Source organism: Synchiropus splendidus, chromosome 2, assembly GCF_027744825.2.
Source record: "Synchiropus splendidus isolate RoL2022-P1 chromosome 2, RoL_Sspl_1.0, whole genome shotgun sequence".
In the NCBI taxonomy this organism is placed as follows: Eukaryota; Metazoa; Chordata; class Actinopteri; order Syngnathiformes; family Callionymidae; genus Synchiropus; species Synchiropus splendidus.
This window is the reverse complement of record NC_071335.1, coordinates 30,173,166-30,186,373: the sequence shown is the minus strand read 5'-3', so window position 1 is coordinate 30,186,373 and position 13,208 is coordinate 30,173,166.

The following is a 13,208-nucleotide window of genomic DNA, read 5'->3' as shown; positions in this document are numbered from 1 at the left end:
TGGATCAGACTGGTGACCATTTACTGAGGCGATTTTCTAACCCTGTTATTCTGGAGGTGGAGGCTCCATGGATCAGACCGACTCGTGGCATCTGGAGGATCTTCATGCTTATTGAGGAATAATTCACAAAGGCGTTTGAAGGTCTGCAACATCAGGCGGGTCAAGTGAAGTCAACAAGTGGCCTTACCGGGTCAGTGCCTTCAGAAATGCTTCGACTCTTTGCAGGCTTTGAAACACCCCCGGAAAGCCATTTGTCTCAAGGCTTCATGTTAAACCACATCAAACAAGGTGAATCTTCAGTGACTGTATCTCACACTCAGCCATGTGAGGGTGAAATGGAATGTAGCACCACTCACTCATCTCTCTGGTGTCGGAGAGAGACTATAATTGGGCCACCCAAAGACTAGCCACGTCAGGAACTTGTCGAGTTTCTCTCGTCACTTCAGTGTGTTCTTTGTTAATGGGTAAAAACACGGCAGCTACAGATCCATGAGGGACCCACTGAGGCTGTGTGTCTCTCAACATCAGTGAGTTGTTGAATTTAGGATGCTGACAGAGGCAATCCCCTGGTACAGTGGAAATAAAAATACAATACTGATGTGGCAAAAGGAGTCCGAAGTCACCAATTGTCAGATACACTTTCGATCCCAAGCTCACCCTCGGGGTATGAGCAAGAGGATTAAGGTACAAGCAGGCCGAAACAAAACCCGTATTTTTGCTGAAGAAGAAGACGTTTGACTTATTCTATTTGACCACAAATAGATGAAGGCCTTCAGTGGGCTGCTTGGTTACAAAATAGTTCTCTTTCGCTACATTGATCTGAAGACTGTGAACCATTGGGACTGAAGTACAAAGTGGCTAGTGGAAATCTCTGGGTCCCAGGGCTGCATGAATAAATGAATAAAAAACAGTTACAACATCTTTTCTCATCTGCAGCAGGTTTTGTTTGCATTTCTCGGCTTGATAATTTTTAAATGATTGATAAAACTGAGTCGTTAAGGGGACAACGTGGTGAGTGTTAAAGTCTTGGATGTTGTACTTTAATTTATTTCGCTTATTTACTTGCACAGATGATTTTTAAAATGTTGCTTTATTGTGATTGTGATTTTTTTGCATTTATTTTGTACTTTTTTGAGATTTTTTTTTTTTACACAGAATTTTATTGCGCCACTGTTGTCAAGTTTTCACTGACAATGTAATGATATTCATTCTTATATAATAATAATAATAATAATAATAATAATAATAATAATAATAATAATAATAATAATAATAATAATAACAGGTTCAGTGTAAAAATAGAAATTCATCATCTCAAGCTTCAAACTCTGACGAAACATATTTGCCAAGGTTAGTTAACCAGGCAATAACTGGTAAAAGTATCACTGTCATGAATATCAAGATACCTCTGTGTCTTTTTGGTCTGTGGGATGAAAGTGAAGTTGCTGTCAGGCAGCCTCCAGACTTCGATGACGCTTGTCCTCAAATACCCCTCTGCCTTTATTAGCTGTCTCACCCCCCCTCCCAGTTTTGACAGTCATTCCCCTGCCCTCAGGTAAAACGTTCCGTAACACTCGGGCCCAAACCACCGAAGTCCTGAGCAGCTTTGACCACCGAGCTGTCAGGATGCTGACCGCGACTGGCTGTGTCCGTCCTCTGCCCCCTGGACAGAAACAGATCTCAGCACAAGAGTTGTAGCTCCGTTGTTGCCCTTTGAATTTGCTCCTCACTTTTTGTACTAACTGCACTGCATATCGGGGAACTATTTATTTATTTCAGTGTGTGTTTCGTTTTTTATTTATTTATTTATAGAAACACCTCATTTTGTTTTCTGAAACAAACTGGCTAGCACTTTTGGAGAATTTTATTGGAGAAAATGAATTGTACTTCTGACATGAACAATTCCACTTTGACCCAGGGATTAGAGGTTTGTGGGAGAAAACCACTCAACTTTTCCATGTTTTTCCTGTGTGGTGAACTGAAGGACAGGTCAGATTGATGAATGTTTCTGCCGACTCTTGTCGCCGTGCTGCGCTACAGTGGCCCCTCTCCTCCGAGGCTGAGCAAAGAGTGTGATATTACTTTGGCTGGGAAACTTTCCTGTGAACAGGAAGAGAATATTAGATCATCCGAAGACTGCGGCAGTGCTGACGGCCCACGACACCACAACAGTTGCATAATCCCTGTTTGATGACAGCGTCATTTTGCCTCCCCTACGGCGTCCATTAAGGCTGACGGAGACATGAGCAGGAAATATAGAAAGAGAAGAGAGATTGTCTTTGTTTTAATGAGCTGGCTGAGCGATGGGGGCGAGATCCAGTCTTAATGGAATAAAAGGATAAATCCAATGGCAAACCAAGTACATAGTCATTGGGACGAGCCAATAGAAATAAACAGGCTTCAGTCATAGAAGCTAATTTGACTTTTTATTTTTAAATATTGTGGAAATGATTTCCTTTTTGGCAGTTCCTTGAGTCCACAGAGCACCGAGTTTCGTCCGACCGGTGCAAGAATCTCTTGCTCTGACAGCAGTGATCCACCAGTGTGTTGATGTGACACATCCAGGAAGCTGTTTATCAACATATTGTCACCTGCCATCTAATCCTCCATAGAGTCACTTGTGAAAGAACTTTCTGCCACGTTCCAAACAAAATGTACAAGTGCGACAAGTTTCCTAACAGGACTGGCTCCTTGACTTCATTATCACGTGTTGTCTTAAATATTTTAAGCAGTATACATATACTGTATAAGAGAACAAAACATGCTCCTTCAAAACATGGATTTCTTTACAGTGAAAGCGGTGGGAACACACAGTCAAGAGAGATTTTCTTTCCGAATGTGCTATGTATTGCTGCTGGAAAACTGACCGTCTTTCAAAATGTCCCGCTACTTAGGTGCGTGTTTGGGTCATGCTTCTTTGTCCTGTCTTCCAGTAGAACATCCCTGAAGCCCAGCATTCAATAGCTGTAGCCACTGTCCAATTGAATTATTGAGCATCGAAGCCGTTCAATGCATCCATCTACGCATGATAAAGGGCAGCAGGACACACTGACCGCTTAGCCTGTCATTACGCGAAGGTCATCTGTGATGAAATGGAGATGAAAGTAAACATTGTGCCTGGGTTTGTTTCCACTGTGCCATGGCCGTGTTCTGTGTCCGCCATTGAAAGTTAGGTGACGTAATTGTGCTACACTTTGTTGTAACCAACTATGTTCAAATTTTGGTGTACAGTGGTGCCTCGGTTTTTGAACGTGCCGAATTTCAAACAAATCGGAGTTCGAACAAAAATTTCGAGATTTTTTTGCTTCTGATTTCGAACGAAAATCCTGAATTCCAACACCGGAAAAAACATAACGTGCGCGGACCGATCAGCTGACCCACGACGCGCTTTGTCATTGTGTATAACGCAGCCTCTGTATGCAGACGTGTCCCGTTAGCTACATTTACTGACTGTTTTTTCTTCATATTGAGGTGTAAAACCTTTCTTGTCTCTGGACCGTGGTAGAGTGTCACAGGGGAGGTGCTCGCTCTCCACACCTCCGAGGCTGGAGCTCACTCCAGGGTTTGATGTCCTGTTGTGGGCTGGAGCTGGGACAGGGATGAGGCGAGTCTGGGACAGAGCGTGACTTGGTTTATGACTCTGTCACAGCCAAACTGCACAGAAGCGCACATTCAGAGCTGGACACGCACCGGGCACCTCTTCACTTCTGGAGAGACGTCACTCACTCAGCAACCCCTCCCACATGCAGCGGCCACACACATAGAGGAACAGCGCACCTGCAGCAGACACTCTACATTCACTCCTACAAAAGATTATTTTAAGGCTTGGAACGCATTATTATTTTTTTTTTTTTTCCGAATTTTCCAACAAATCGCTTCTCGAACGGCCGTCTGGAACGGATTGTGGTCGAGAACCGAGGTACCACTGTAGCTGTAATACCTTTTCCTGTTTTATTTTTGTCGGTCAAAAATTGTTAACAATCTGCAAATTTGGCTTGTAACACAAAATATTAGTTTTTGCCATCTAACAAACTTATGATGTTGTTAAATATGTTTGTTAAATCGCATCTACTGTACAGAGCTGCTGAGGACCGGAGACTAGGAGCAGCAGCTGAGACCAGCTGTGGTGTCGGAACTTTGGATACGCAGGTGAAAATAGCACATTCTGAGCACTTTATGGCAAATAAAAAAAATGTGACAAGTTTGTGGTTCAAGTTCAGAACTGCTGAGTTTGTTTCATGAGTCACTTTAGCTGCCGGAACCTGTTTTCAAAACTAGTTCAAAAGTGATCCTCCTGCATTTTTAAGCAAGTGCAACCACTGACCTTCCTACAACAGTGAAAAAGTAGTTGCTAAATCTACTTATTAAAACAATTTTTCTCCTGGGGCAGAAATGTAGTTGAAGGTTGACTCACATACGATGACTTACTTTTGTTTCGGTACTTAAATGGTATGGTGGACATAATAATCGCTACTGAAAACTGACACATGTGGGCGAGTTGAACATCAACATCTGATTGGTTGAACTTGTCAGGGGGGACAAAAGCGCTGCTTTTCGTCCTCAAGAAATCACTTGCTTGCAGGGCTATGACATCGTCATTTTAAAAAGGAAAGTTTGATTTAATCGCACAGATGAAAACGGATATTTTGAAATCGGTGACTTCAGAGAAGAAGCAGGGGACCACTGACTCTCATCCTGCATGGCTCTGTGGTTGTGATGGTGAGCAGCAGCTGGATATGTCGGACAAACACAGTGAAATAATGCCATTTTAAAAGCCATCCACCCAGGATGGCAGTGTCATTGAGCGTACCGTTTGGACCACACAGAGCGGACACTGCCAACACCGCCTCCGTGTGGGTGGACCCTTAATGAGTCGGCCATAATGAGGGGACGTTGTCGTGGCGACGGGCAGGGCTTTGTTTCGACTGAAGACGTGATGAATCTCTTGCTGTTGTGCGGTTATTGGTTATCCACAGCTCATGATGCTCTCTAACTACAAGTCTGTCGCTCCATTCAAGATACTGTACGACCGGAGAGAAGGTGTGACCACGACCTGTGGAGTCCCAGCTGCAGGTGTGTGTTCGCGGGTGAGAGAAGTCCATAGACTCAATATTCATTAGATGTTCTCAGCCTGCTGACCTTTTCCCGGCGCCTTCCTGAGGTCCATGTTTCATCTGATTCAATAAAAGATGTTAATTTTCAAAGCAGCTCTTCACTTACCGATTTATGCTCTTGCCTTAAGCTGTGTGCTCAATGAGTTAAGAACAAAAGGGACTATGGATTTTTGCTGAGGAGATGGATGAGAGCAATAGAGCCCAATGAGTCTGAAGCCTCTTAAAGTCAGCGCAGAGGCAAAACAATTGTTTCTGCGTGGCAGAGTGCAGGTGTGCCGGTGTTTGCAGCAGTAAATGTTGAGCCACTGAGAATCAGCGCATCAACTGGAACAAATTCTTTCGGGCAGCAAACATGAGGGGGACACTTTTGTCTAACCTTTGACGACGACTGGTGTGTTTGTATGCTGACAGGCTTCTGTTTTCACTCTATTGTGGATTCATTTATTCATTAAAGAATCTGGCTTTTGCCTAGAATACACCCGAGTGAGGCATCTGCATCTCAATGATCCGTGGAAGATTAATGAACAGTGTTTTTCTGGAGTTTAGATTTCACAGAGACGGACAGAAACCAAGCTGTGTGTGATGTCAGGAGGCCGATGCTTGTGCCTCTGTAGGGTGAAGGATCCGTCCTCCGCCAGGCAGCATCTCTGTCCACCCAAATCTGTTTATTAAAGAGCAGTTGTGGCTGCAGGGCTGGCATCCTGCACCCGCTGTTTTCCTCCCCAACATCAGTCTTTCCTCGCTTGGATGTCAGACTCTTGTCTTTCTTTACGACTTTGTCTTTTTTCCCCAAAAAAAGCCATTGACTCTGACTGAAAGGAGAGAGATGATGGGACCATTTACATGCAAGTCCAATGTCAAGTTGGTCGCAGAAGATGATAAAATAAAATAAAATAAAATAAAATAGAATAAAATAAATGAATTTTATCAGTTAAAAATCTGTTTTACAAGGAAGGAGAATCATGGCAACGCAATCTCATCTCTGCTATTGTGTTTCACAAAAATTTCAGATTATATGGGCATAAATGCATTCTTTTTCACAAAGAACAACAGCAATGTAGGCGCTACTCTCAACCCACTTCCATGTTTGTTCTGAAGCACCACAGATATCTGGCAAATGTACACTCATTCATTTAGCTAGTGAAAAACATTGTTCACATCGTGATATATACTATGAATAATACATTGGTGTTTTTTGTCACAACAATTAGAGAAACATCTTTTTAACCCAGTATATTTCATTCATTTCATCAATATCAGGCAAAATCTTTTTAGCATTTGAAAGATCATTGATAACAATAGCCTCGATGGAGCTCACTCACACAGTACACACTCAGTCTGAATGCACTGAATTGCACTGGTAGAAATTAAGGTGCGAAACTGATAACTTTAGTTTTTCATTGAGACAATATTTGTTGTCCAAAGAAAATGACTAGAATTAAACCCCAAATTATTGATTTATTTGTATAACTCACAGTATTTTGTGGCACCACAACCTCCAAATCACCTGGAGGGGCACTTTTTGTTACTTCACTTTTTCTCGATAAGGACGCACCATTGCATCAAGAAAAAAAAAAGGAATAAAGAAACAGATCAAACAGACAGTCGACCTGATGAAGCCTGCCTTTTTCTTTATTTTTTTTGCTTGCAGACAGACTGCTGAACGCAGATGATCACACAGGCTCCTTGGCGGCGGTAAAAAGAACATCACTATTTACAGAAGACTCTGGGCTAACTGGATTAGTTGGTCGTAAAAAATAAGCCCGTCATATATCCGGGAGAAACGGGGTCAAACTGACAGATGCTGATGTTTTTCTTTCCTCTCACTTTATCGCACACACTTTGCCTTTTACATTTTTCCGACAACAACACCCTGAACTATCATGATATAGCACATCTGTCACGAGGAGGAGCAGGGTGACTCCATTCACACAACTGATACATATGAATGAGTCTCACCCTGCAGACCTGACTTGGAATTTAAAATCAAAGCAGTGGAAGCCAGTGAGACCCAATGAGTCAGCGGGTGTCAGATAAACGAAAGGACAGAAGCTGAGATGTGTTTCCCTCAGGACTGCGTCCCCTGAATGAAGTAAGAGACTTAGGAGCCACTGCAAGCCGGAGTCACGTGTGTGTTGCATGTAATGCAGCTCATGAAGACAACTCAAATGGATTTGACTGGAGCTGAACAAAAGCATCAGACATAGAAAAAGTTACGATCTTTTGTTGTCTTTGCGTTGTCCGTCTGCTGACACTGTGAATGTAGAGCTAATGAAATGACATCAGTTATATCCAAGCACGACAAAGGGGCCGCAATGGACACTCCTGACACAGGAAGCCAACATAACCACTCTGCAGGACAACTTGGCTTGGTGGTTACAATACTACAACTCAATTTGGAAAGTTCTAAACTTGTATCTCCCGGGTTCACTTGCTTCTGTGAGAAGGTTTTGAAGCTCTAAAGCACACACTCTCACCACCACAGCCTTCTCCATGAGTCCACTATACCTGCACTCTCCTCTTCACTTCAACCCTCAAGTTCCAGTATCTTCATTCTTCCTCCTCCTCTCACAAACATGAATAAAAAAATGTATGTACAAGACGAACAGTACTGGATAACTCTTATCTAACCGATTGACTTCCTCAGTGGAGCACAAGACTCACTTGCCTTTGGTGATTTAGAGGGTTTGCGTTCATTTAAGGCATCTTCCTGGTGAAGGAAAAATAGATGCTTTATTGCATTCAGTTTTTTTATGGCCCAAAATAGGAGGGGGCTTGGATCATCCCATTCTTGGCCTACAATACCTCTTTAAGTGCAGTAACTGGGCATGATGCTAAAAAGCACCTTGTTGAAGTGCTATACTTCTTTTTCTGGAGGAGAGCCACAGCTCTCTCAATTGGACATTTGCAGCTCCATTTCACCATCCACTTCCCGAGCCAGCGGATCGCCGAGCCTAATTTGTTTGCAGCCTTTATACTTGACCCCTTCTGATGGCTGAGTTTGCAGATTGTCAGCGACACTTATCTCAGCCTCCACTCTTCCACCTGTATCTTTTCCATATTACGGTCATGGGTCCAGCTTTTAAGGGTCCGGCGCACTGCTTTTCAGCCATCTTTCATGATGTTGAGGTGAAAACTGTTTGTTTGAGGCCACTCTATCAGCCTCTAGGTCAAGATGGAACAATCTATATATATTTTAAAATGTGAGACTGAATCTTTGATGGTGAACACAAACATAAATTGGAAGAAGTGAATTGAGACTGAAGGGAAGTAAAAGCTAAGGGGTGTCGCCTTTTCTCATATGATGCCGAAACCAATGCTGTAGCCTTGAGGATCCGTTCTGACACCTTCAACTCTTCACTGTAGAAGTTGATAATCATGTTCATCGGTGTGAACTGCATATTAGTGACACCAAAAAACACCATACCACTGAAGTTGTGCACATCTGCTTTGGATTTCATGAAAAGGTAAAGCTTTTAAAAGCAAGTAAAAGTGCAACATGGCAAAAAATACTGAAATAATTCAACAAAAATATGAGGCTATTTGAGTTTATGGTTTTTCTTCAGGTGTTTATTGAGCATCACAAAAATGCAGTGGAACCACATTCTTGGGTGCCACAGGCCTTGTCACGATCCTCTCACAGAAACCCCGTTGTTATGTTTAGATTTTTGTGTGGTTTTATTTTGTTATTTCCTGTGTTCCGGTTTGTTGTTTCCTTTTCTCATCCCCTCGCTTCCAGCCTGATGGCGGCGCAGCTGGATCCCATTCCGGTGATCAGTCTTCACGGATTTCTGCACCTGGGCTCCAGTCTGTGTTGCCAGTTGGTCACTTCGTGTTCCGACGGTAATACTCTCCCTCTGGATCCTCTGATCTCTTGTAACTCCTGTTTATATCTCTGTTTTCCGTGTGCGTGTTTGTACATTTTCTATAGTCTGTTTAGTTCTTCTCCTCTTCTTTTAGCCTTCTTTTCTGTTTCTCCGCGTTATGGTTTATCCTGGTGTGTGTGTGTGTGTGTGTAGAACCACCACCGAGTGCTTTGTGTTATTTGGGCCTCGTGAGTTTTGTTTCCGAGCGTTTTTCTGTTGACCCGTTATTTCAGGTTTGAACTTAACTTACTGAGCGATCATGATGCGTCTAAATGTGTCACTTATATTTTTCTGTAGATAGTACACTCCAAAAATCCATGGTGAGAAGACATCAACCGTGAGTTGCAGCAAATGGGTTCTGCTGTTTTTGACTGTAAATGTAAAAAAAAAACAAAACTTGTAAGTTGTTGTGGGAATCATGATATTTTACTTATGATCATATTTATCAAGTATCTGCTATTGAATAAATGCTTTGTCTAATGAAAGACTGAATTGAACAGACGCAGTGATAATGGGCAAGGTAACCTCAGTTTGATCCAGTATGAGAGGTGTGTATGATAAGGATAGTGGGGAAAGATGCCTGGATGGAAGCGTGAGTTATGAAAGGTAGGAACCACCTGGTACCAGGACCATTGAGGAACCCAGGAGAGATCTAACCCAGAACCGGTCTAAACAGCTTGAGCTGAGCCTGAGTTTGTGAGGGCAAACATCTACCTTCCCCCAAGTGAAGGAATGTGGAAGATAAGGAACCTCTGGCACAGCGATGGGTCAGGAGGATGAATTATGGACCCAGGCAGAGCCAGGCAGAGATGGGACGAGCCAGTCCACCAGCAGAAGCCAGCCAATCAGAGGAGAGGACCGGATCATCTGTTTACAGCTTTCAACCCAAAAAAGGCCAGAAAATGGGCAACAACAAGAGGATTCATCAACGTTGCTCCAAACCAAGGGGTGTCGAAACCAGATCAGGAATGTGGCGCCATGGCAACGGGGACCCCAAGAGACCAGGACCAATGAGTGGAGACTCCACCTCAAGATGAAGTGAAATGTGTAATAAAAGGGTCAGGGCCAGAGATCGTCTTGGTCACTCTACACCACTGGAGCTAAGGCTAAGTCAGGCGTAGTTGTGGACTCAGAGCTCTGTTAGGGTAATTAGACTCCTCTGTCAGGGAATAAATTCTTTTGGATTTTAAGTTGTTTTTTTGTTTTTGGTAGTCATTCTCTCGAGTAAACGAACACGCGGAAGATACATTAAAGGTGTAGATTCCTACATTGTCAGTTGTTGGCGTAAATGGCCAAGAAAACAATTTACAGACACTGTAAACTACAACATAATATATTATTGTTTTGCGGTACAGAACGTATGTATGACATCATCAATAGTCGCCTGCAAAACTATAGAACATAGCACGTGAATCTGCTGCTGTGGACACAACGGTAAGTTGAAGCTGTTTTGTCTGATGACTTTATTTTGAAGCCTGAGGCCATTTGGTCTGACTTCCTGAAACCTAAAACTTTACTCTGAGGCCTGAGGATGTCCTAAAATGTGGCCTAGAAATATGGCTCACCATAGACAGCTGTTTGGCCGCACTTTCATTTCCCACATGAGGAAAGTCTTGGTGCCTGTTTCTGCATAAAAAAACAACAAAAACAAAAAAACACTGTCTTGTCTTGTGGTTATTTATTGCCATGCTAATTGTTCATTAAGTGCCACAGTGTTTAAGGCATTAGGGTCACGGAACTGAGTTTAAATGGTCATTTGTATGAGGTCTGCTTCATCATCCGCACATAATTTAAGGTTAGAGAAAAGCGGTCGATACTTGGAGGTTATTCAAGATGTGCACTTACTTTCACATTGAGGCTGTAATGCTGTGCATTTCATGCATTTAGCTAAGTGACAAAGCGACGTCCTCTGAAGATGAATATAACCACTACTGCGACTAGTATTTACACACAAAGGACATGAGCATTAGTGCTGGCAAAAGTGGCTTCCTTTTTTTGCCTCATGAGAAATGAAAGTGATTATCGTTCACTCATGCACGTGCACATCATCATGCATTTTTAACAGCATCAAACTGGCCTTTGTGAGGTCCAGGTCTCACGGTGTCTGCTTCAGACTCACCTCTGGTTCCTGGATTTCAACCTCATTCATGACATTTTGTTCAATAAAATGTTGATTATAGCTTACTGCGTTTTGTATTTGATCATTTTGAATATTTCCCGACTCCACGTGTATCATATTTTTGGCTTTTCAGAAACATTTTGAATGGTTGATCATTTCAAAGAGAATGTCACTGTTAAATGAACGATGAATAAACATGGACATGTTTTCCTTAAATGGAGTCATGGCCCCTCAGAGCTCGGGTCATGGATAATTGATAATCATGGGATAATTCTGAAAATGTATTCAGATCGCAGGCTTTTTGCTGAACTGAAGTTACCTTGCCCAATAACAGTACCATAGCAACCTGTGAGGAAAAAAGTGCTATTTATACTTGTAAAGACTTTGATACCAGATTTGACTACGTGATTGAAAGCACCTTATAAAAGCATAGTGCAGATGGATTTAAAAAAAAACAACACTGTTTTGCTGACTTGAGTGACAGATGACAAAGTGAACATGAACGAAATACTGACGCTAAAGGCAGCCTTCAGCGTTACATGTTGACGCGTTGGAAGCAGATGTTCCACCACAGGTGGGCCATGGGCTGAAGCTCCAACTATTCTGTGTGACAACAGCTAGTTAAAGGGTGTGGTCACTAAGGAGGAGAGCTGTGTACATAGCAACTGACATCCATTATGATTCATTGAGGAGAGCTTCCGTGCGTCTCCCAGTCCCTCGCTCCCGTGCCTTACACTTTACCACTCTTTGACATGAAATCCACAACCCTGCCTGGAGTGCTATATGGGAAGTAAAACTTTTTTTTTATAGAGGTCAGAGCACAGCAGAACGGTACTTCTCTGCTCTGTCATGCAACAATGGTCAGTCCCACTTTACTTTGTGAATTGAAAGAGGATTAAACATGTGATTCGATCTTTAAAGTGTGTCTGATGTGTCATTCACGAAGCGCAGACCAATAAAATGCTTGAAGAGAGAAGGAGTTCAACCACCCTGTCCTTATTTGTCCCACCTCCAAACACCTGAAATCCATTCGAATCCATTTTGAGTGCAATGTGTTGGAGAGGAATCCTCCTCACTGGGAAGAAACAATATGAAATGATAGTAGGCCTCGAGATGGATCAATGGTCATGTGAGAGCCTTGCGTGGATGCATGTGGATGTGAGGACAACAGTGTATGTGGTTCATCCTCCCACCGGCCATCTGCACCTGCTGTTCCCACTCTCTCCTCCATACAGATCGATTCCCATACTGACCCGACACGTGCAGGCTGGCTACGTGTTGCTGTCTGGCTGTGAACGCTCTTGTAAGCCAAGAGTGCGATAAAAAGAAATAAGAATGTTTGACCTCCTCCTCAGATGAGACGGGAGCAACTGTTCCTCACGTATGGGAACATGGGGAAACAGGGACTCATTTTAAAAGAACAATTAAATAGATAGCGACTGCGCATCTGTAACCAAATTCGTGCCCGCAACCATCGTCCCCTTCAATTCCCCTGAACGAGAAGATCTAAAATTAATTCAACGCTTTCCAACTGGTCTCATTTACAGCAATCAAAGCAGCCGTGTTCACGCAAGTCTCTTTGGAGTCGATCAGTCATCTAACACGTTTGTGAGCGCATGTGACGCCAGGCTCCCGTGAGGCCCTCTGTTCATTTATTCCCTTTTGTCTTTTGTCATTTCATAGCGTCTGCGCCGCTCTATAGGGTCGTTGCTGTAGAGACATTGTGCAAATGTGAAAATAATTGTATTCAGACCAAACTAAACTGAGCGGAGTTTTCGGCTCCTCTGTATTCCCACTAGAATCGCTGTAATCATTGGCCTCGGAGATTTGCTGCGGAGGGATTTTGAGTGTTATTATGGAAAGTGGGGGATCACAACAACCCTTGTTTTAAGGGCTGCGGAGCTTTTTGAATGCTGAGGTTTTAAATTTGTGGTTTAAAATATGATTTTTTTTTTTTCATGAAAGTGAAACTTCTGCGTTTTCTTTCTGTTGCAAATGTACATAACCACATTTTTTCTGTTCAGTAATATCGCAGCTGTCATCCTCCCTATGGCAAGGGGGTGCTTGTATTTGTGCTACCATATATTTAACCACCGTTTTCACTGAGAA